This window comes from Geotrypetes seraphini, chromosome 1 (assembly GCF_902459505.1).
Source record: "Geotrypetes seraphini chromosome 1, aGeoSer1.1, whole genome shotgun sequence".
Classification (NCBI taxonomy): domain Eukaryota; kingdom Metazoa; phylum Chordata; class Amphibia; order Gymnophiona; family Dermophiidae; genus Geotrypetes; species Geotrypetes seraphini.
The window spans coordinates 61,851,384-61,875,529 of NC_047084.1; the positions used below are offsets into that span (position 1 = coordinate 61,851,384).

Below are 24,146 nucleotides of genomic sequence, written 5' to 3' on the forward strand. Positions count from 1 at the left end.
TCGTATTTGTCTAATGTTTTCTTTGGTTACAAAAATCTCATATGTCATAGATGTCTAAACTACTGTTTACATACTGTTACATATGACAAAGATTCCTATTGGAAAATTCTCAGAGTATAAGTTTGCAGTAAGGAAAAAGCAACTCAGTTGTTTTTTTTTTGTTTTGTTTTGGGGTTTGTTTGTTTTTTTTACTATAACTTTGACCATTAGAAATTGCTATTAAAAGTCAGCATATTTGCCTCCCAAATAGGAATAGGACGCAGAAGAGAGGAATGAAGAAGAAAGTACAGAAGCAGATGTGTATATATACACTCAAAGGCACCCGTGGAAAGATCAATAAGACATGAAATTTGAAGATCAGTGTTCAGAGGCTCTTGCTGCTAATAAGAATCCTGACCACTATTGTATTATTAATAGTACCTCAGCTCCACAGCAACAAAAGAAATCTATATCAAAGAAATCCATCAGGAAAAAAAATCAACGGCCTCTTTCCAAACACAAACATATTCAGATGAATAGAAGACAGATGTTCTTTCATTTTGAAAATCAACTTTTGGAGCATCAAAGTAATGAATTGCCAATGTCTTAGAATGAATTCCTAGTAGTGACAATCAGTTGTGTGTATAGCTTCAGATACCATGAAAAATAAATCCGGTATAAAATGAAATACAGAGTTAAAGAAGCCCGGATTGATCCTGGAAAAGCTAGAATCTCATTAAATTGCAATTCTTTTTATGGGACTGATATAAGAGATTAACAGATGCTGTTGTAGAGGAGATTGCAAGACCACATCGAGGCCCTTTCTTCTAATGCTCATCCCTCTTTGACCTTTATCAAAGATCAGTTCCGGAGCTGGTATTAAGTTTTCTGGCACCATCCTTTATCCTATCAATTGGTGCCTTCCCTCAATTTTACTCCTTCATCTTCATCCAGCTTCTTCCTTCTCTCTTCTCTTCTCCTTCTCATCTATCATTCTCCCTTCACTCTTCTTTTTCTTCTCTCCCATCCCTTCAGGCCAACACTGCTTCCTCTATTTCCCCTCCCTTCCTTCCTCCCCACTCTAGTATTTCCTCTCAGAAATTGGTTGACTGATGTGACAGAGGGTATGGTAAATTGAATGTAGTTGGAGGAAAGAAAGGCGAGTAGCAGAGTGCTTCAGGGATCATAGGTACCGATTCTATTCAATATATTTGTGAGTGACATTGTCAAAGGGTTAGAAGGAGAACTTTGTCTTTTATTAATAACATGACAGGCTGACACGCACAGACCAGGAGAGGGACCTGTAGGTGATGGTGTCTGAGGAATTCAAGGTGGGAAAACAATGTAACAAGGTGGTGGCCAAAGCCAAAAAAACCTCATGTGATTCAAGCAAGGTCATATATTAAAGACATCTCATTTTTTAGGAACCTTCATGAAATCAACTCCCAGATGATACTGGCCACCCTGGATGCAGAGGTGTGGTGAAGGTAAGTGGTGCCCTGCCACACCTTCCTCTCTGCCTCCCGCTCCTCCCCCCCCCACACACACACACCACACTCATGACCTCCCTACCCCTTTAAATCTTCACCAGCACGAGCAGCTTCTCTGGCTTGCTCCTCGCACTGGCATTGGCTTTCCCTTCTGATATCCCTTCCTGGCCCCATGACCAGGAAGTGATGTCAGAGGGGAGCCAGGCCAGGCTGGAGAAGTTGCTCATGCTGGCAAAGATTTAAAGAGGTATGGGGGAGGGAAGGGGGTCATGAGTATGGCATGGGATGGTGCCACCAAGATGGCGCCTGAGGCAGTTTGCCCTCCCTGATCCCCTTACCACGCTACTGCCTGGATGTGGAATCCTTATATTCAAATATTTCTCAGGTTGATATTGTAATCTTCAATTCTATTGTCTTATGAGATGGTAATCTATGGGACATTATTGAAAACTACACCTTCATTAGACAAATATAAAAGCAGGCTCCTAATTATTATGACAGGGATTGCCATGCAGATGATTACCAAAAATTGGGGCAGGCTTAACTTTTCCTTTTGGTGGGAGTCTTTATGTTATAAATTTGAAAAAATGAATTCAGTTATATTAGGTCATTATAATTTTTTAAAATTAGTATGGGGCCCTTTAACGAATTTTGTTAACTCTGAGTAGTTGTGTATTGTTTTTATTGTTTTCCTGATATGCACACACATCCAGGGAGGGTGAGAGGGAAGGAGGGGGGAATACATTGGGTATTCTTATTGATTGACCATAATGAAAAGTATGTGTAGGGGGGGAGATATGTTTTGTATTGATATTGATTGAATATAAGTGCTGTCTATGATAATTTGTTGTGTATAATTTAATATGAAAATTAATAAAGAATTTAAAATATATATATATATATATATATATATATATATATATATATATATATATATATATATTTCTCAGGAATCAGCACTATTGGTAGCTGACTGAACATTGGCCCAGAGACCCAGCAATGAACACATCAATTAGTTTTTTGATGCAGCTTGCTCAATTTGACTTAGTTACATACAGATGACATGGTTTGGGCCCCCAAATGATTGACTGGGTTAGGAAATGGTTAAGTAGAAGATGACAGAGGATAGTGGTAAATGATGTTCATTGTGAAGAAAAAGCTGTTACGAATGGTGTGCCACCAAAATTGGTTCTTTCACTGATTCCTTTAAACATTTTTGTGAGCATTATTGAAAAAGGTTATCTGGTAAGATTTGCATTTTTGTGGATGATACCTAAATCTGCTGTCCTAAGTTTAGCCATTGGTAGACTCAAGAGCAATGTAAGGAAATTCTTCTTTATAGAGAGGGTGGTGGAGACGAAAATGGTGATGGAGTTCAAAAAAAGCGTGGGATGAACACAGAGGATCTAGAATCAGAAAAGAATAGTAAATATTGAAGAACTAAGGCCAGTACTGGGCAGACTTGCACAGTCTGTGTTTGTATATGGCCATTTGGTGGAGGATGGGCTGGGGAGGGCTTCAATGGCTGGGATGGTGTAGATGGGCTGAAGTGAGCTTTGACGGAGACTTCAGTAGTTGGAACCTAAGAACAGTACCGGGCAGAGCTTTGGATTCTTGCCCTAAAATAGCTATGAAACCCCCCCAACAACAATTTTTAGATTGAATCAGGTTGGGCAGACTGGATGGACCATTCGGGTCTTTATCTGCCGTCATCTACTATGTTACTATGTCACTTACTTAACTGGTTATACTATGTATTTTATTTTATTTTTTTGTTTCTGGGTAATAAGTGTTCTTTCTTTATTGCCTATGCCACAAAAGTATAGAAAATGGCTATCATTCCCCTCAAATTTTGCTTTTGTGACAAGGACATATGATATTTTGAAATTTACCTTCTTTGCAGAACATTCCAAATTGATTCCAAGCTAAGTAAACTTAGGAGCCCTTTTACTAAGGCATGGTAGGTTAATACCACATGGCAAACAATACTACAGGTGTGCCGCACTTGCCTCTGTGGTAAAAATAGATATACCATGTGGCAATTCAGGTGGTATGGCTTACTGCTGCTTTGGAGATGGGCGAACGAAGGGGTATGTTGTGGGTATGCGTATCCACAATGCACTGGTGCACTGCAGTAAAGGCACATAGCTCTTCTTACCGCCAGGTTAGGACAGGAGCCTTTACTGCCTATGAGCTGCACTTTTTTGACCCATGGTAATTTCTGAATTGCTGTGGGCCAAACTCAGTAGTAGGTCGTCAATGACACCCATCCTCAAAACCACAGGACTTGACCCAAGCAAGGCAGATAATTACAGACCTATAGCTGGAATACCATGGCCAGTCAAGCTGATAGAATTCAGCATCAATGAACAATTATCCATATTCCTCCACCAGATAGATGGCTTCCACCTAACCTGGCTTCAGACCATGTCACAGCACTTAATCACTCCATCTCGAACTAACATCAAAGGCAAAGAGCTACCTGAGCAAAAGCAAAGAAACAGTCCTCTTACAATTCGACATCTCTGCGGCCTTCGACACAGTAGACCACTCGTTGCTACACCTCTATCTAGAAGAGTTAGGAATACATGATAACATGAAGAAATGGTTTGCGGCATTCCTAACCAAAAGAACTTACGAAATTAGAAGAGGTCAAAAGAAATCGCAACCATGGAAGGCATCCTGTGGCATCCCTCAAGGTTCCCCTCACTCATCATCCCTATTCAATGTCTACGTAAGTGCCTTGAGTCAACATATTGCCGATCCCCAACATTCACATCTTCTCCTATGCAGACAACCTCTATCTCCTCTGCGTGGCTAAAGACTCGGTAACAGACACAATTCAGTACATTACTACACTAATAGAAGACTTAAACTCATGGTCTCACCAGCGCTTCCTCAAATTGAACAAACAGAAAACAAAGGTGCTCTGGTTTGGCAGCCAAAACACACCACCTCCACGGGAAATCACCTTGAACACGGGTGAGCAGATACCTATAAGCAGAACATCAAGGGTGCTTGGGATAATACTCAACTCAGAAATGACCATGAGAGACCAAGTCAACTCACTGGTCAAGAAGGTCGTCTTTTGATTAAGACAGCTGAGAACAATCAGATCAGTCCTAAGCCCAAAAAACTTCAGGACAGTGGCCCAAGCAGCCCTCCTTCCCTACTTGGATTACTTCAACTCCCTCTACTGATGCATTGCAGAGAAAGACTTTCAGAAACTGCAGGTACTCCAAAACACAGCAGCAAGGTTCATCCTTCACAAAGCCAAGTCCACTGCCAAGGAATTGCACTGGCTACCAGTTAAAAGCAGGGTTCAGTTCAAAATTGCATGTATGGTACATAAAGCCTTATATGGAGAAAACTCAACTGGACTCACTTCTGCCATCCTGGTCTTACAGTCCTTCAATGACTCGAGGACAACTCAATGCTGGAAGCTGTCACTCCCCGCCCCACGCACAGTCCGGAGAAAAGCTCTCTTCGAGACCACCTTTGAATTCCAAGGACCTAAAGCCTGGAACGAACTCTCAAGCAGCTTATGATGACTTTTCATATACTTCCAGTTCAGGAAGGCACTGAAAACACATCTATTCTCTTCACTGCATTGATCTGTTACAACGTATTCATGTACATGTGGTATATGCCTCTATATCATTTCTAATATTATGTAAGCCACAATGATTTCTAGTTGACATTTGTGGGCTACAAGAATCAGTATGGTATGGTATGATATGCTGAGAATGACAGTTCAGTACTGTGGAATTTCCTAAATCCTGATTGGAAGGTGTATAGGGCTCCTTGTTTGTCAATGAAGGAGTGCAATTGGTTTAACACTGAATTTTCAGTATCTTGGAAACAAAAGGTAGGTTGGAGACAGGTCTAAAGTTGCTGGGCATGTTAGGGTCGAGCGTGGGTTTTTTCAAGATAAGTCTGATGACTGCTGACTTCCAGTTTGTGGACGCTACGCCTGTTTGTAGAGAAGTGTTGATGAGAGTCTACAAAAGTGTCTTTCACAGCCATCAGGAGGCGTAGCGGACAGAGGTCCAGGTTTGAGCCGTAAGGGTGAAAAGTGTCTAGTAGAGATAGTGAGATAGGTTCCCAGTTGTAGTTATAGATTGTAAATAATTTTTATTGACATAAAAAAAGACCGGCAGAACCAGAGGAAAACAACAGGTTACAGAAGACAACGAGCATAGGCGGGAGATCCGCTTAACAAAGCACTTCAGTACAAAGACATGTGTCATTTACAGCCACCCACAAACCCCTAAACCCCCCTTTCTCCCCCTACCCTCCCAAGTGAAGGTGTGACTATGTTGAAGTTATGCAAATATGGAAGTGGAGAAGAAGAGCCTTGGTTTCAAAATTTATATCTATGGCAGTTCTCCACCAGCAACAAAAAACAAAAACAAAAGGGCAGGAAATTGAATTTTGTGTCAGGTGAGACATTAACTCATTGAATGGGGTGAAAAGACACTGAAAATGTAAAGATGTTGGGTTGCCTACTTATATTAAGTCAAAATGGTCAGTAAAAGCAGTGTGGGATTGAAAGATCTAATTTGTGTCTATGTCATTGTAAGACTGATAGTTAAGGAATTTGTCATGACTGATTTACTGTTAGGGTATAAAGCCTAACATGTTTTACTGTTTTTATTGGCATTGGAGTTTAAAAGAAGTTGTAAAAAGGTCAATAAGAAACAGTCAATCTACAGAGGAGGACTGAACATAACTAAATTGTGTGAGAAGCTGAAAACTAAGCAAATTGTTATAGAGGGTGAACCAGTTGAGGTGAAAGCAGATAGTTGGAATATGATATTAAATAAGGTGATGGGCTCCACTTCACCTAAGAAAGTGAGAAAGATGCATTCAAAGTCTAATATTCTAAAGTATTCATTAGAACTTAATGAATCTAAAAGAATAGCCTGCCAGGTTGAAAGGTTATGATGAAAGTTTGGTGTAATAGAATTTAGGGACAGTCATAGGCTCACTCAAACCAATTACCAGTAATTTACAAAGTCACAAATATAAACAACCCTATCCAGTAAAAAGGAAACACCCCTTCAAATTCTACCGCCTACTTTTCAAAGCTATTAATGGAGAAAGCCCATTCTACTGGAACAACCGACTAACTCAATCCATCTCAACCAGGCACAGGAGAACCCACTCACTATTCACACACCCACCAACCAAAAATGTCAAACGAAGAAAACTATATGACAATCTAATGGCCATCAAAGCAGCAAAACTAGACAGACAAATCACCAATCTGCTGTCTTCGACCACAGACTACAAAACCTTCAAAAAAGAAACTAAAACCCTACTCTTCAAAAAATACATAAAACCTATTTAAAATGACTAGTTCCTTCCCATTCTCAACCCACCACACTCTGTACCCCTTTCTCAAATCTAAAATGTTTCTAATTACCCAACATGTATCACCTCGATTCCTGACAATTCTTATGTAATTTCTATGTAATTCTTATGACAATTCTTATGTAAAGTTACAATTCTTGTAACCTCCTGATAAATCTTATGTAATCCGCCTTGAACCGCAAGGTAGTGGCGGAATAGAAATCACTAATGTAATGTAATTACCGGTAGTTAAGCAGCGCTGGATTCCTAACGAAGAGTAAATGCTCCGGCACTCATAGAATTCCTATGAACATCAGAGCGCTTACCTCGCCAGCCCACGCTAAACGCCTCTAGTCCAGCTTGATAAAAGGAGGGGTAAATATTTTAAAGTTTTTTTCATATAAGAAAGATAAGTGATCAATATGATATAAAGGGCTGATGACAAGGTGGTTGTGTAAATCTTAGTACTATGAGAGAAATTGAGTTCCAAGTGGCACTGCTGTACCTAAGGGGAACATTTGTGGAACGCTAGCCATGAGAGGTCACAATGGTTCAAGAAAAACATATCAATACCTCAGTCATTTTCCTTATCTGATTACACTGAAAAATATACACATGCACTTATTAGACACATGGTAACACCCACATAGAAAGGTTGAATTAGCATAAGTTTGACTTTTATGAGCTCTTTGAAGCTTGGATGATTGACACTATTGCTCACAAGTTTTTAATTCAACCTTTTTATGTATTTGCATAATTTAAATGGATGAACCCTTTTAAAGTCATGTATGCAGTTTAAATGAGTCCTGTGGTTTTTACCTTATGCAGGAAGGGTTTTCATGTCTTTTTTTCTATGCAGCAGAGTTATGATTGGTTTGTTTTTCTGGGGAATTTGGAAGGCAGAAAAGTATTTTTAAACCATAAGAAAGCCTTGAATTTCCTTGAAATGTGCATGTGGCATAAAGCCAAATACAGCTATCACTGAGGAGACAGCAGTAGATTTGGCATGCTTAGTAATATTGTCAATTGGTTCAATGTTTTCAGGACACACCAGACCAGTCCTGGTTTACACAATTTTACACGGATGAACTTATTCAGATTTTCGTAGGGATACCGAGTTCCAAATGGATAAACAGAAACAATGTCGGGAAATACAGGAAGTGCTTTGCAATCAACTACTCAAGCATTTTCCCCTATCTGTCCCAGCAGGTTCACAGTTTATCTAGCGTACCTGGGCAGTGGAGGGTTAAGTGACTTGCCCAGAGTCACAAGGTGCTGAAGCTGTAGCTCTACCCACTGTGCCACACTCAACTGCTGACACTCAGCATTATGCTGTCATTGGCATTATTCCAAGAAATTCAATGTTGGGCTATATCCTGGCTTTAGCATTGAATTTCGAGGCTGCCAGTTGGCTATGCAGCACTGCATAAACATAAGATTGACTTTTATGTGATTGATTAAAGTGCTAAATACTGTATCAGAAAGTATGCATGTAAATGCTTGTTTTCTAGTAATTTATGTGCATACATGAACATATGTGCATGTAAATAGTAATCTGGCTATGTGCTTTTCTGCAACTATGTGAGTGTTCATACTGATGGGACCTGAGTAGGGTGCACACATATGTACCCTTATGGTGTGCACTATAAGTTATAGCTAAATTAAAAGTGATGGGACCTGATGCAAGGGTATTCAAGGAACTCAGAGAAGTTCTGACCAGTGGCGTACCAAGCGGGGGAGGGGGAATGAACCGCTCCGGTGCAAGCTTGAGGGGGGTGTTCCCGGCTTTGGGGGTCATGGTCTGTGAACTTCCAGGTGGGGGAGAACAGCAGGCAGGGTTGTAGCTCTGCTGCGATCCCAGGGCAGGCAGGAGGTTTAATCGCAGCTCTACCGCTCTTCTGGCAGTGCTGAAGATGAGGCAGCAGTCCGGTTCTCCCAGCGGCAGCAATCAGCTGATTACTGGTTGCTGGGGAATGCTGGAGTGATGGCACATGCACAGAAGGAGCCAGGATTAGGCCAGAGGCATGGGAGCACATCAAAGACTTTCAGAGGGCCGTGAAGAGCACAAGAGTGTCCAGGGAAGGAGTTAGAAGGCAGCGAGAAGGTGAGCAGAACCCAGCTAGGTGAACGCTGGGGTCTGGAAGAGTTGTCGGGCCAAGGCTGATAACTGACAGGGTGGATTACATCATGTTTTTCATACAGCTGGCGTGGCATGGTGGGGTGGGAGGTGTCAAAAATGATGGGAGGGTATATAAAAAAATAATGTGGGGTGTGGGGGGGTGTAATAAAATGATGGGCCCCAGGTGTCACATATGCTCGGTATGCCACTGGTTCTGACAGCTCTGTTGTCTCATCTTTTCAATGCTTCCTTAGAGTCTGGTATGGTCTCAGAGGACTGGAGAAGAGCAGATGTGGTCCCTCTACACAAGAGCGAAAGTAAGGAGGAGGCTGGGAATTACAGGCTGGTTAGTCTGACCTTGGTAGTGAGTAATCTAATGGAAACGCTTCTTAAGCAGAGGACAGTGAGATTTCTAGAATCAAATAGACTGCAGGACCTGAGGCAGCATAGTTTTATGAGTGGCAGGTCTTGTCAGACGAATCTGATTTGATTTCTTTGACTGGGTGACCAAACAGTTAGATATGGGAGGGGTGCTAGATGTAGTGTACTTGGACTTTAGCAAAGCTTTTGACACGGTGCAGCACAAATGACTGATAAATAAACTGAATGCATGCGGTATAGGCCCTAAAGTGGAGGCCCAGAATATTGTTGGTGTGCAATTTTATTCATCAAAACACAAAGGGCTCCTTTTACAAAGCCGCGCTAGCGGCTTTAATGCACACACCGTATTAGCGCGCGCTAGCTGGAAATCTACCGCCTGCTCCAAAGGAGGCAGTAGTGGCTAGCGTGTACGGCAATTTAGCACGTGCTATTCCGCGCGTTAAGGCCCTAGCTTGGCTTTGTAAAAGGAGCCCAAAGTCTATGTTTTTATCACATTCATATGTATGTGCATTTTGTAGCATATTTATTGTTTTAACTTATGTCCTAATTATTTATTATAGTGCAATTTTATATGTGTACGCTTATAGTCATATATTTTTATATGCTCATGTATATTATAGGCTCCTGAGGCAGGCCATAGAGGCCGAAACACGTGCGTGTTGAGAGCCACCGTACAAGACTTTATGATTTGATGAATAAAATTGCACACCAACAATATTCTGGACCTCCGCTGTTGTTTGTTGGTTCTTGACTTGTTTGTGGCGGTTTCTCTCCTAGTTTTTGCATAGGCCCTAAAGTGACAAACTGGATTAAAAACTGGTTAAGTGGAAGGAGACAAAGGGTATTGGACAAAGGGTATTGGTAAATGGAGTTTGCTGGGAGGATAAAGATGTGGTAAACAGAGTGCCGCGGGGATCTGTCCTTGGGCCAGCTCTATTTAACATTTTGTGAGTAATATTACGGAAAGACTGACTGGCAAAGTTTGTATTTCTGCAGATGATACCATGCTCTGTAATAGGTTAGATACTCTGGAGGGTATAGATAACATGAGGCGGGATCGGGCGAAGCTTGAAGAATGGTCTGGTAATTGGCAACTAAGATTTAATGCTAAAAAAATGCAGGGTCATGCACTTTGGCTGCAAAAATCCAATAAACTTCTTATGACATTATTAGGTAACTTCCAATCTGTAAACCGTATATACTGATATTCTCCACTATATTCTCTTATCACTTGATTCTCTGATATGTAATTTTCATAATTGAATCCTCTACCACACCATGTAATGTACATGAATCACTGTTATGTAATTTATCTATATAATCTTTATTACGCAATTCTTTTGGTAATGTCCAAATCTCCTATAATTTGTATTCCGCCTTGAACAATATATAATGTATAATGTATTCAAAATTAATTTTCCTATGAACTGTTTTCCTACCTTCTTCTACTCTGTTTATAACCTAACTAATTTATTTTTCTCAAGTACTTTAGCAAGAATGTGAGCCTTTGGGACAGTCAGGGAACTCTAAGTACTCTCTCTTCATCTTAATTAATCTTACTTATTGCATTTCTTCTGTTTCTACTGTAAACCGCTTAGAACTTCATGGTACAGCGGTATATAAGAAATAAAATTATTATTATTATTATTATAGTATAGTAGATGAAGTATTTTGTGTGTGGAAGAAGAACGGTGCTTGGGGGTGATTGTGTATGATGATCTCAGGGTGGCAAAACAGGTAGAAAAGGCGATGGTCAAAGCCAGGAGCATGTTTGCATGCATAAGGAGAGGAATGGCCATTAGCAAAAGGGAGGTGATAATGCCATTGTATAAATTTCTGGTGAGGCTCCATTTGGAATATTGTGTACAATTTTGGAGACCCCACCTTCAAAATGATATAAATAGGATGGAGTCAGTCCAGAGGGCTGTTATAAAATTGATTAGTGGTTTTTGTCATAAATCGTAAGGGGACAGACTTAGAGACCTTAATATGTATACACTGGAGGCAAGACGGGAGAGAGGGGATATGATAAGAGACATTTAAATATCTCCATGGCATTAATGTACAGGAAGTGAGTCTTTTTCAAATAAAGGAAAAATCCAGAAGAAGAGGGTATAGGATGAAGTTAAGAAGTGTTAGGCTCAGGAGTAATGTAAGAAAATATTTCTTTACAGAAAGGGTGGTAGATGCATGGAATAGTCTCTCGATGGAGGTGGTGGAAATGACTATCTGAATTCAAGATAACATGGGACAGGCATGTGGGATCTCTTGAGAGAGGAGGAGATAGTGGATGTTGTGGATGGGCAGATTGGAAGGGCCACTTGGTCTTTATTTGGCGTCATGATTCTATGGGGAAGATTCTCAAAGCTTTGCAGTAAAAACTGATGGGCCGCTGTCAAAACTGTTCTTGTAGCGATTTTTTAAAAAGCGAGCCACTCTCCAATAACAGCGCATGCAAATGAGGTTCATGGCGTGTAGACTCACTAAATTTACTTGAGATGAGTCACTGGTGGTAGCAATCAGCACATGTGCAGAATACACCCGCATAATAAAACAAAAGCAAAAAAACCCCCAAAACAATAAATCAAAGATCGGCAGGAGAGATGCCCACTCTTCTACCACGTCACACAACCTCCCAACAACCCCTGGCAGTGGGAGAGATACCTACTCTTTCCCGTCGTCACTCAACTCCCCCCCCATGCCCTTGACTCTACACAAACACACCCCTTCCACAATGGGAGAGATGCCCACTCTCTCCCACAGTTGTCCACCCCCCCCACACCTCCATGCCCCTAACTCTATACAGACACACACACAATGGGAGAGATATCCGCTCTCTCTCACCATCATCTAACCCCTCAACTCCCCTGTGCCCCCAACAACCCACCCGCCCCTCCCTTATTCAGGAAATTCAGCCAGAGGGACGCCTACCTGCTCCAGCTGGCAGGCCCGCCTCTTACAAAATGGCAGGCCTTTCTCTTCCTGGTGCATCCTGGGATGCACCAGGAAGGGACTTAAGGCTCTGATTGGCCTTGGTTGATTAAGACTTAAGGTTTTAAAAGTGTATTTAAATGGCATTTGGCACTTAGGCACTGATAGGTTGCCTACCGGCGCCTAAGTTAATGCACTGTTTATAGAATATGGGCCAAAATGCCATTCATATTACAATTTCTAGTGTAAGAAAACAATGCAGTGGTGTCTTTCAACATTGGTAACACTGAAAACAGAGGTACGTATCTTTTAATAATGCGCACTAAAGAGCTGGTACTGCTGGTGTATTTCATCACAAACGTAAGTGTATCAGAACATTTTGCTGCGTCTGCTGGTCCATCCCCTCCGACGTCACTTACTTCTTCCCTGAGCAGAGCTGGCAGATGCAGTCATCGCGGGACCTTTCAGTAACTCCTCACGTCTGCTGGACCACCCCCTCCGATGTCACTTATTCCGGTTCGTTGCAGTCAATGCAGTCAATGCATATAACTGTGTCGATCTCCCAGGGGGGGGCCCAGCACTGCTGATCTTTCCCGGGGGGCTCGCTTTGACAAAGGAAAAAAAAACCAAACACCTGAGTCCTCTGTTTCTTCAGTGGGCCCCCTTTGATGTAGAAGGGTGGTGGTGGGAGAGAAAGAGGCCAGGGTGGTGGGGCAGGGTGGTATGGATGAGTAGTGGAGGGAGAGAAAGGGGGCAGATGCTGATGGAATTGTTATGCAGGGAAAGGGGAGAGAAACATAAGGGGGAAAGACACTGGAGGGAATTGGGTTGGAGGGAAAGAAAGGGGGCAGGTGCTGATGGAATTGTTGTGCAGGGAAAAGGGATAGAGACATAAGAAGGAAAAGATACTAGAGAGAATTGGGTTGGAGGGAAAGAAAGAGGGCAGATGCTGATGGAATTGGTGTGCAGGGAAAGGGGAGAGAGACATAAGGGGGAAGGATACTGGATGGAATTGGGTTGGAGGGAGAGAAAGGGGGCAGATGCTGATAGAAATGGGAAGAAGATGGATGCCAGACCAATAAGGGGGGGGGAGAAAGAGATGGAAGAGAGAGGTAGACAATTTCTGGAAGAGGCATAGAAAGAGAGCAGATGCCTTATGGAAGAGGCAGAGAGAGGGCAGACAGTGGATGGAAAGAAGAGAATGATGAGAAGATGAGGAAAGCAGAAACCAGAGAACAAAGGTAGAAAAAAATTTCTATTTGTTTTATTTATTTTAATTTTGAAAGATTTTTATTGATTTTTGAAGAAAATATACAAAACAGCATGAAGTGAATATCAAGTTACACTACAATATTATACAATATGCAACCATAATATAAAAAAGTAGTACCATCTTTAAAGGAAAATCACACCAGCATAGCTATGAACTAGAAACCAGACATCCACACACCAACTGAACCCCATCCCCCATAGCACTAAAACATGACCCCACTGTGAGGCAGACCCCTGTTGTTTCTTCAGGAAGTCATCCCAACAAAACCTAAACAATTCCCCCCCATCCCTCCCATTAGTAAACTTAGGCCAAAGAATCCACTTTATCCATAACTAGCTGATTACCCGGCGTTGCCCGGATATTTATTTATCCCAAAATGTCCAACCCCCTACATGTCCCACCCCCCATGTTACCCCCCCCCCACATGTCCCATATGCCCCACCCCCATGTCCCAACCCCCTACCCTCCACATGTCCCAAAGGAATGTCCCTCTCTATGGGGCTGAACTTAGACTTAAACGGCATCGGGAGTGTGGGTATTCATCTCTGCAAGCCCGAAAGCTATGGGTTGGACATTAATATCTGTCGCTTTTGATAATTTTAACATATCACCCCCTTCCCACCCCCACAGTATTTTACCCCGTCCCACCTGCACAATATTTTTCCCCAGATAGTAAGTCATATGTGTACCAAGTTTGGTTGAAATCTCTCCATGCGTTTCAGAGTTATGCTGAGTATTCATCTGTGAGCCCGAAAACACCATGGGGTAGATACTAAAATCTGTCATTTTCAATCATTTTTACATATCCCCCCCCTTCCCACCCCCACAGTGTTTGTCCTCAGATAGTAAGTAATGTGTATGTCAAGTTTGGATGAAATCTGTCCATGCATTGAAGAGTTATGCTGGAACATACATACATACACACACACACATATATTCAAATTATAATGTGAAATATTTGACAAAATGAATACAATACAACTAACGCAAAAAGTGATTTTTAAACAACATTTTTAGTTTCACCTCCAGGAGCAAGAACATATAAATTCTTGGGTGAACCCACCCTTGAGCAAGCAACATAGAGTTGTGGGCTGCGAGACCCCCAGAACATATCACCCCAGGTAGTGAGGGATCTGCATACCAAGTTTCGTTCAAATCGGTCAAGCCGTTTTTGAATTACTGTGAGAATGGCAGCTTTTTACATTTTTTCCATTGACATGAATGGGTGAAATCTGATATTCTGTTTGTAGCTCCGCCCACATGTGAAGGTGGGCCGCGAGACCCCCAGAACATATCACCCCAGGTAGTGAGGGATCTGCATACCAAGTTTCGTTCAAATCGGTCAAGCCGTTTTGAATTACTGTGAGAATGGCAGCTTTTTACATTTTTTCCATTGACATGAATGGGTGAAATCTGATTTTCTGTTTGTAGCTCAGCCCACGTGTGCAGGTGGGCCACGAGCCCCCCAGAACATATGACCCCAGGTAGTGAGGGATCTGCATACCAAGTTTCGTGCAAATCGGTCAAGCCGTTTTTGAATTACTGTGAGAATGGCAGCTTTTTACATTTTTTCCATTGACATGAATGGGTGAAATCTGATTTTCTGTTTGTAGCTCCGCCCACATGTGCAGGTGGGCCGCAAGACCCCCAGAACATATCACCCCAGGTAGTGAGGGATCTGCATACCAAGTTTCGTGCAAATCGGTCAAGCCGTTTTTGAATTACTGTGAGAATGGCAGCTTTTTACATTTTTTCCATTGACATGAATGGGTAAAATCTGATTTTATGTTTGTAGCGCCGCCCACGTGTGCAGGTGGGCCGCGAGACCCCCAGAACATATCACCCCAGGTAGTGAGAGATCTGCATACCAAGTTTCGTTCAAATCGGTCAAGCCGTTTTTGAATTACTGTGAGAATGGCAGCTTTTTACATTTTTTCCATTGACATGAATGGGTGAAATCTGATGTTGGGTTTGTAGCTCAGCCCACGTGTGCAGGTGGGCCGCGAGACCCCCAGAACATATCACCCCAGGTAGTGAGGGATCTGCATACCAAGTTTCGTTCAAATCGGTCAAGCCGTTTTTGAATTACTGTGAGAATGGCAGCTTTTTACATTTTTTCCATTGACATGAATGGGTGAAATCTGATGTTGGGTTTGTAGCTCCGCCCACGTGTGCAGGTGGGCCGCGAGACCCCCAGAACATATCACCCCAGGTAGTGAGGGATCTGCATACCAAGTTTTGTTCAAATCGGTCAAGCCGTTTTTGCATGATCGCGGCACATACACACACACACACACACACATACATACATACACACATACATACCTCCGATTTTATATATATATATAGATTAGAGACCAAGTCCAGGTAGAAGAAAGATAATATCCATGTCGTTTTGCAATAGATAACTCAATTGCCCCCCAAAGTTTGAAATTTCAAGGACCACTCCAATAGGCTAGGCGGGTCTAATCTTTTCCAATGGCTGGCAATCAAACACTTGTCTGCAGCCAAACCCCACCGAGGAAGTTTAGTTTGCCAGGAATGTAAGCATATATTATGAAGGCCCAAAAAACAGTCCTATGGTGTAAAGGGAAGAAGGAGTTGCAACAGTTGGGATAGAGTTCCCACCACCCTCTTCTAGAAAGGTTGCAAAATTTTACATTCCCACCAAACATGAAGGAAAGTACCCAAGTCCACCCCACATCTCCAACAGTTATCAGTGGCCCCTAGATACATGTTATGCAAGCAGGTAGGCGTAAAATACCACCTAGTAAGAACTTTATATGCATTCTCCTGAATTAAAACACAGGAGGAAGCCTTACCCACTTCAATACACATCTGGGACCAGTCCCTGTCCGAAAAAGAACAGCCAAGGTCACGCTCCCAAGCTGCTTTATAGGGGGGATGGAATGGAGTGGACCCCCTATAATATTGATAAAGAACTGAGATGGACCGAGGCAAACCCCTCAAAGCTATCCACAAATGTTCTAAATGGACGGAAGAGCCCATGGTCCCTCCATCCCACCCCTGAGAATGAATAAAATGCCTAATTTGCACATAGGCTAGAAAATCCCCCTTGGGCAGAGCACAACTAGTTTGAAAAGCTTCAAAAGACACCAGGATCCCCCTATGCAGAACATCCCAAAAAGTAAGTAAACCTGAGCCCCCCCCAACGCAAAAAAGCTCCACTCTCCCTACCTGCAGGAAACTGTGGTTCATAACGCAACACCCCAAAAACAGAGGGTACCAAACCCACACCCCATCTCTGCCGTGTCTCACTCCACAAGCGCAAGAGATGTGTAAGAAAAGGATTATCCTGACCCCTAAGCACCTCTCGTTTGGGAGAAGAGGTCCAAAGCCAAAACTTCAGGATATGAGGGCCCACAAAATGCTATTCCAACGCACCACAGTCTTCGCTGCAGCTATATACCAATCTAAGATAAGTCATAACTGCGCAGCCTGAAAATACCAAAACAAATTAGGGAGAGCTCACCTCCCACAGGATCTGGAGGACCATAAGCCCTGTCTAGAAAGTCGAGGACGTTTCCCCTGCAAATAAACTGAAAAAATAAACCATGCAGTTGTTTCAGAACAGAAGAGGGGAACGGAATTGGCAAGGTTTGGAATAAAAACAATAAATGGGGTAAAACATTCATTTTAACAATAGCTATTCTACCCCACCATGACAACCACAACCCCTGCCACCTTTGAAGATCCCCCCTAATTCGCTGTACAATATTAGCATAATTCAATGCATATAACTGTGTAAGATCACTCGAAATACGGATTCCTAAATATTTAATCACTCCCGATGCCCAACGGAAGGGAAACTTCCCCTGCAAATGAAAGATGTCCCCCTCAGTCAAAGAAACTCCCATCATCTCAGATTTATCCATGTTTACCATAAACCCAGACACAGCACCATATTCAGAGAAAAGCTCAATCAATATATGGAGATTTTTGTTGTTTTTTTTATTAGCATAGCAGTTTTTGTGTGAAAATACATATATCACAGTTTAATGGCTAAATTCCAATGCTTTTATCTCCTATCTACATTTCAGTTGCTGCAGTTTGTCAGATATCTAGTAAATTACATTACATTACATTAGGGATTTCTATTCCGCCTGTGCCTTGCGGTTCTAGGCGGATTACAATAGAGAAGATATCTGGGCATTTCCAGTAGAATTACATTACAGGATAAGAGTAAGTTACAGGAACCGTAAAAAATTATGATACTTCAATTTCACGGAAGATAATACATATCACAGAAGATAATAGATATCACAGAAGATAATATATATCACCGTAGATAATACATATCACAGAAGATAATACATATCACAGAAGATAATACATATCAACTGAAACAAGTTAAGTCAGGTGGGGTGTAAAAGAGTTACAGTAATTCTAGATCACAGACAAAGAGATACTATAGGTGGGTGTTTCCAAAGGCGTTGATTGGGAACTCATTGGATGGTGGTTAGAGTGATGGGAGATATTTTTTGAACAGTAGTGTTTTTATTTCTTTACGGAACTCTTTTATGTCTGTTGTTTTGGTCAGTAGTTTTGAGATGTCAGAGTCAATTTTAGCTGCCTGTGTCCCCAGATGCTTGATGTGTAACACATACAGGTACTCTCTACATTGAATACAATGAATTTTCCTATTATCTTGAATTCACTGTTCAAAACAATTTATTGTTCATGTTACAGCAGATCTCAGAAATATCAAGCCAGTTATTTTTTATTGACATATCAATTGCCAGATAATAAAATTCCAGATTTGATTTGAACGTATTCATTGGTGCTGAAAATGAATAAAAAGGAGCACAGCTTGACTATTTCTGAATCACCAAGGCTTAGGCTGACAAGACTTTTTTGTTTTACAGAATGAAGGAATTCAGTTAGACAAGGGTTATTTAAGCAAAGCTAGTTTCAACCTAATGAGAAAACAGAGGCCACAGACATGAGGGCTTACAAAAGACTCAAGAAGTTTTAACAAAGTTTCTACATACCAACTTTCTCCCATATCATCTTGTTAAGTAGGCCCATTAAGTCAATGAGGAAAAGGATAAAGAGACCAGAAAAAAGGGAAGATGTGAAATAAGGTAAGCGAGCACAGAAGACAACAAAGTAGGAAAAGGAACGCTGACTGAACATGAACTCTGAAGCGTGTTTACAGCATTGGCCACTCCTCAATGTACCAAGTCACACAGCACATATGGCTGTTTGTGCATTATTTATAACAGGTATAAAAGTGGATGTCAACTTTTAATGATGCAGGTTTATAGTTATACTAAAAATGTATAGCATACACCTATATAAGTGACCCACCTTGTACCTGCCCATGCCATGCCAAAGCAAGCTCCTATATTAGGTGTAAATTTCTCCACATCAGGGTAAATATTCAATTGGTGAGCATTTTACTGACTTTTACCAGCATTATTCCTGGAAATTCAATGCTGGGACATGTCTGGGCTTCAGAATTGATTATCTGGTTTATGTGGCACTGGCTTTCACATAGTTCATTTTCAGAACTTAACCCACCATGGGTTGCCTCATAAAGATGGGTCTATGTGAGGAGAGTGTGGCATAGCGGTCAGAGGTACAGCCTCAACACCTGAGGATGTGGATTCAAACCCAATGCTGAGTCCTGTAACCCTGGGCAAGTGCCTTCATCCGGCACTGCCCCAGGTACATTAGGTAGATTGTGAGCCTTCCAGGATGGATAGAGAAAATTCTTAAAGTACCTGAGCGGTTTACATTCAGGTACTACATAACATAACATAAAAATTCGCTTCTAGACCGCATTACCTTTAAGTTCTATGCGGTTTACATAAGATTAATTAAAAAATACACAATAGATGAGAATGGGAAAGTAAGAACCTAAGAATCTAGAAAACAAGTAAGTCTTAAGTTGTTTTCTGAAGTGTAAATAGGATACAGAATCAGTAATGGGGGTTTCATCCCCTAAAGCAACTCAAGTATTTCTCCCTATCTGTCCCTATGGGCTCACAATCTGCCTAATGTACCTGGAGCAATGGGGTATTAAGTGACTTGCCCGGGGTCACAAGGAGCAGTGCTGGGCTTGAACCTGCAGCCTCAGGGTGATAAGGCTGCAGCCCTAATCACTTGGCTACACTTGGCAGTTATCCTAGCCAGTTAAGTGATGAATATTGGCACTTAACCTGGACCGCCCCCAAAGTAGCCAGTTTTTACTTGGGCACTAATTGAAAATTTTCAGTGGCGATAACCGATTAAGGGCAGCAAATGCAAGACAGCCCATACAAATTGAATAGGTTGCATCATATTTGCTGCATGAGAATCACTAAAAATTAGCAGATAGCCTCAGAGAAACAATTTAATTGGTCAGTGGCCATTTCTGGCTGATGAAATCATTTTGAATGCTGACCTGATGATTTCCAATACATAGGGTTACCATATGGCTCCAGAAAAAGGAGGATGGATTGAGTTATCCTGGTTTTACTTCCATTGTTTTCACTGGAAGTAAAACCCAGATAACTCAATCAGTCCTCCTTTATTTCTGGAGCCATAGGGTCACCCTACCAATACATATGCATGTTACTTTATAGAATAGCACTGACTGCATACCTTGGCCCCTTCAATGACTGTAGCCTGTGAATTATTTTCCTTTGTACTGATACTAGCCAGTGGGCTGATGAGAAATGAAGGAACAAAATGATTATTCTTTAATGGCAAATCAGTGTTGTTTTCTGAAGTAGAGTTTAACGATTTATTTTTTGAAATACATTACAGAAGAATTTGTGTTGTCCCTGTGTTCCAGAATAATTAGTGACTGAGCACCTGCAGATCACTAAATTACTCTCACTTGGGAACAAGACTTTAATAATTCTTTGAGAATGCATGCGTTTTCTTTAGTGATGGAATACAGTTAAAATAACCACTGGAGATGCTTTAGTTTTGACAAAATGTACAAAATCCTTTAGATGAGTAAGGAAATTGAATCATCATTATGCATACTGAAATATTTTTGGATATATGCTTATTTTTAATTCTCTTGCTTTTCCCCTAAATTTGAAGATATGTGAAGGATCACTATTGAGGCATTCAATCTGGACATGCTCAATTCTGATTATATTTTACAAAAGGCTCTGCTAAGGATCTAGCTAGATATTTAGGAAGAGAATGGAGTCGATACAGAGAATGGCCATTAGGATGGTCTCAGGACTTAAAGACATCCCATATGAAGAACGCCTGATCAGACTGTGCTTATATTCTCTCGAGGAGTGCAGAGAAAGGGGGGACATGATAGAAACATTTAAATACATCATGGGTCACATCAAAATGGAGGAGGAAATCTTTTTTCTAAAGGGTCCCACAGCCAAAAGAGAGCATCCACTAAATCTTAAAGGAGGAAGATTTCATGGTGACACCAGGAAATACTTCTTCACCGAACGGGTGATTGATCAATGGAATGATCTTCCCTGCCAGGTGGTCGAGGCCAGTAGCGTGCTTGACTTCAAGAGTCTATGGGACAAACAGGTGGGAGTACTACAGAGCTATGCTCAAATGATAGATACTCCAGGGAAGAAGGGTTCTTGAGTAGGCAGACTAGTTGGGAGGGAGGGTTCTTGAATGGGCAGACTTGTTGGGCCGTCGGCCCTTTTCTGACATCATGTTCTATGTTTCCTCTGAACCGACTCTATCCTTTTTATATCATTTTGAAAGTTTGATCTCCAGAATTGCACACAATATTCTAAATGAGGTCTCACCAGAGTCTTATACAGGGGCATCAATACCTCGTTTTTCCTACTGGCCATTCCTCTCCCTATGCACCCAAGCATCCTTCTAGCTTTTGCCATCACTTTTTCAACATGTTTGGGCACCTTAAGGTCATCGCATACTATCACACCCAAGTCCTGCTCCCCTTTCGTGTACAAAAGTATTTTACCCCCTAAACTGTACCATTCTCCCAGGTTTTTGCAATACAAATGCATAACCTTGCATTTCTTAGCATTAAATCATTTTGGTATCATCCATAAAGAAGCAAATCTTACAAGACAGCCCTTCATTATCACTTACAAAAATGTAAAAAAAAAAGAAACCAGGCCCAAGAACTGAATCTTGAGGCACACCACTGGTAAAAACACTTTCCTCGAAGCAATCTCCATTGTCCGTTACCCTCTGTTGCCTTCCACTCAACCAGTTCCTGACCCAGTCTGTCACTTTGGGGCCCATCCCGAGGCACTCGGTTTATTTATTAGATGCCTGAGTGAAACACTGACAAAGGCTTTGCTAAAAAATATCTTGTCCCCCTGTTTTACTGTGTTGATTAATTTTTCTTTCATACTTCACTAGCCTCTCTTAACTTTTCCAGATATTTTTGCCTGTCTTCTTCTTTCTGTGATCTTTTTTAGTTTATCAAAGCAAACCTCTTTTTCCTTACCTTCTCAGCTATTACTTTTGAGAACCTCAGGAATCACCTCCCCCTCCCCCACCCATTTCCAGGTTCTCCATCTTCCTCTCTCTCCTTTTCATCAGTATTCTGTGGTAAGCAGACCCACTTCCCCCACCTCACTCTGGTATCACTTAGTCAGGTTCTTCCTGAGTGCAGTATCTCCCCCTACTCCTCCTTCCTTCTGCTCAGTTTAAGCTGATCTTTCTTTCTCTTTCTCATTCTCCTTTCTCTCCCACCTTGATACTGATCTTTCTTTTTTGCCATTTACAGGACCAGGATCACATAAGTTTCCTCTGCATTGTTCTTAATTTCCAACCTCTGAAGCTGCTATCAAAACTCACTCCAGCTATGGGATTTAAGTTTTGCTTTAATTGAAATCCATTCTTTTTTTATGTAATGATCCTTTATATTTATCCCACATGTTCTTGAATTCTGTCACTATTCTTGTCTTCACAGTCTTTTGTAGAAGGATATTCCAAGCATCCACCATCATTTCAGTGAAAAAGTATTTCCTGGCATTGTTCCTAAGTTTCTCAACCTACAACCTGAATTTGTACCAATTCTCCATCTCTGAAAAGATTAGTTTGCATATTAATACATTTTAAGTATTTAAAGGTCCCTTTTATAAAACCGCAGTAATAATTCTTCCACAGCAAATGCACCAGTTCCCAAAGGAATGGAATGGACTTTGGTGCATTTGCCATGGGGGACTCGTTCCCATGGATTTGTAAAAGGGGCCCTAAATGTCTGTATCATTTCTACCCTGTCCTCTCTTTCCTCTAGGGTAGTGTTTCTCAACTCGGTCCTGGAGTACCTCCTTGCCAGTCAGGCTTTCAGGATATCTATAATGAATATGTATGAAAAAAATTTGCATATAATGGAGGCAGTATATGCAAACCAAGTTTATGCATATTCATTGTGGATATCCTGAAAATCTGACTGGACCGAGCTGAGAAACACTACTCTAGGGTATACATATTGAGGTCTTCAAGTCTCTTCTCATATATCTCTTGATACAAGCTCCATATCACTTTTGTCATCGTCTTCTGAGCTGCTTCAAGTCTTTTGATGTCCCTAGCGAAATACAGTCTCCAGAATTGAACACAATACTCCAAATTGGACCTCACCAATGATTTGTATAGAGGCATTAACACCTCTTTTCTTCTACTGGATATGCTTCTCTTTTTGCAGCCTAACATCCTTCTGGTTATGCCTTGTCACATAGGCCCATATACTCAAAACTCACCGTGTCTTTAATGGTCAATGCTAAACCAGTTTTAATCAGTGTAGTATCAAAATATTTCAGCTGTTGATTCCCAAAATGGCTAATCAAGGTCTTTTCCTTGGTTTGTAGCAGCCTTCGATAATCGTATGTAAAAGGATTACAATGAGCTCATCAGTATTTTTAAAAAAAATTTCTTTATTGATTTTCCAAACGTCAATAGTGCAAAACACAAATATATATCATATAAGTCAATAAAAGCACATTCATCTTACAAACATACATAACCAACCTTTTTATCCCACCCCCCATCCAATGCCTAATCAAAAAAAAACAAAAACAGAAAAACATAGATTCTTACAATAACCTTTCCTTATTCAAAATAATAGTCATCCCCCAACCCTAGATGTATTTACTTAAAAGATAAAATCAGGACAGAAATAGCCCCCCCTTCCCTAGATGTGTACGAAAATAAGCAAAAATCAACTTATAAACAAACTATAGTGAAGTAATAAAAGATGTCAACAAGCCCCACACATTAGTATTAAAATGAGCATTCTGGCAGATACCCAGATGATACACAAAATAAAGTGCTGGACTTTAACGATCCAAAATTAGCAACAAGCCTGGAGGTACCGGTAGTTTCGAAATGCATGTGTTAGAAGTGTATGCCAGCAGGTCTGAACTGTTGATTGCATGTGTAATTCATAAAAATAATTTTTATGGGATTGGGGACCATATAATATACACCTGTATATAGAGCGCATCCCATGTGCATGTGTTAAAGGCGCATCTAATGCGTATCTGTTAAAAGTGTATACCAGTTGGTCTGGGGCTACCGATTGCATATACTGTATCTTGCCGAAGTAATGTAGAAAAAAAGCATATATATATCTTGCGTTTTCACATTTGCATGGTTTGGTGTTAGTTCTCTGCCCCTCCCCTCTTATGATGTGCAC

General features: G+C 41.2%; 1 long non-coding RNA gene across 1 annotated transcript in view; it reads left to right on the forward strand.

Moving 5' to 3' along the window:
* The window catches only part of LOC117352640, a 44,238-nt gene extending 43,559 nt beyond the window's left edge, over nt 1-679 (forward strand). The window contains exon 3 of the long non-coding RNA XR_004537745.1: nt 251-679. This is a non-coding gene — a long non-coding RNA (uncharacterized LOC117352640). The remainder of the gene's footprint in view (nt 1-250) is intronic.
* Nucleotides 680-24,146: the final 23,467 nt, after the last annotated feature.